This window comes from Propithecus coquereli, unplaced genomic scaffold (genome assembly GCF_000956105.1).
Source record: "Propithecus coquereli isolate 6110/MARCELLA unplaced genomic scaffold, Pcoq_1.0 Scaffold151, whole genome shotgun sequence".
Lineage (NCBI taxonomy): Eukaryota > Metazoa > Chordata > Mammalia > Primates > Indriidae > Propithecus > Propithecus coquereli.
In genome coordinates, this window is record NW_012139525.1 from 1380879 (window position 1) to 1382674 (window position 1796).

Below are 1796 nucleotides of genomic sequence, written 5' to 3' on the forward strand. Positions count from 1 at the left end.
TTTAAACTGTATTGGTAAGATTTATTTGCTAAGGGATGGTTTCAGCAAAGACTTGAAAAGTATGAGGTCATTAGCCATATCTCAGGAAAGAATATTCCAGAACAAGGAAAAAGCCACAGCAAAATCCCTAAGGCCTGAGTCTAACTGATTAATGTACTGAAAAATATAGAGGTCAGGGTAATGGGAGCAGAATGAACATGGGGGAGAAACAAAAGGAGATGAGCTCATGTAAAAAACTTGAGGATAATTGTAAAGCCTTTGGTATTATATACACTCCCACTAAGAGGAAGCCAGCACAGAGTTTTGAGGAAAGATATGGCGTGATCTGACTTGTGTTCCAAAATGGCTGCTCTATTAACTGTAGATAGAACAGCAGCTCAAGGAGAAGTAGAGGCAAGGTATGTAGGCCCACATGTAGCTGTGGAAGCCTAAAGAGTCATGGTTCTCAGCCTGTGGAAGTCAAGAAATGCTTCCTGATTGAGGTTACCTTTAAATTGGCATGTAATGTGATTGAATTTCGATTCTCACTTGATAGAAAATTATTCCTAATGGATAATGTCAAGAAGACTTTTGCCTTTAGTGAGTTTCCAAAAGGGAGAGTTTGAGTTCTCTCCACCCCAAGAATAACAAAAGAGATTAACACTAGGGGCCTAGTGTTTGATCTTCTCAAAGGCATCAAAAACCATGCTCAAGAACATTTTTATGACTGTTGTGAACATTACTTGTTTACTTTCTTTCCACCACTGTAATTTGGAACCCTAGAATCAACTAATATCATCTTATTCTTTCTTATTGTTGTTTCTTATTCTTCAACACTGAACAAAATACAGTGGCCCTTCCATGATGCTTCCTTCCACAGCTTCTATTATTCCACTTATGTTCTCCACCCAAACTCATCTCAATATGCGTTTTGAAACTACCTTTCTATTGCAAACAACTTCCTTAAGAAAGCTTGTAACAGAGAAGTTTCTCCATATTCTTTCCTAATTGAGTCCTAGAAATCCCCTAAAGATGTTGCTTACATTAAGCCCTTTTAAGTGAAAGGAACTTATTCACCCATGCCATCAGGAATCCCCAGGACAGGAGTGTGTTTGCAAGAGAGGAAGGAGCTCCATCTTTGCTAGTTGCTGCTACTTCCAAACCCTTATTTCTCTAGTCTTATGTGAAAGATCATCACGCTTTTGAAGCTCATTCCACCTAGTCTAGTCTATTCCACTAATGCCTATCTTAATCATTTTCACGTAATTGAGGCCCTAGACACCTGTCTTATAGTTTCCTTTTCTTTCTTAAATTCACTTGCCATAATTTTCATGATTGTCATTAATGACAACACCAAGTATTTCGGGCTCTCTTCCTTCTTGGGGACATGTCAAGATTACATGCAAGGCCCCCTTGTTTTGACAAAAGCATTATGAGCAGAGGTAATCTATGTTTCCTCCCAGCCATAGAATGTAATTGCCTGTTTGAGATCATCTAGAGTGCTTTTTTCCCTCCGGCATGGCAACAAGCAATGCTTGAGATAGTGTTTACTGTTCCAGCCTAGATTCCTAAATAGGTATGGAAAACAGAATGCTTAAGCCAGACTTGTGAGGGACTAGCAGCATGAGTGAAATATAAACTTTTGTTTTAACCCACTAAGATAGGGGTGTGTGGGTAATGAGCATAAGTTAGCCCATTCTGCCACTGAGTAACATGGAAATTGTTACAAAGAAGACAGTCGAATTGACATATGTGGTATTAGATAATGGGCTGGCTGCATGTGGTTGGAAGCTGTCATGATAGAGTGGAAGGATGGC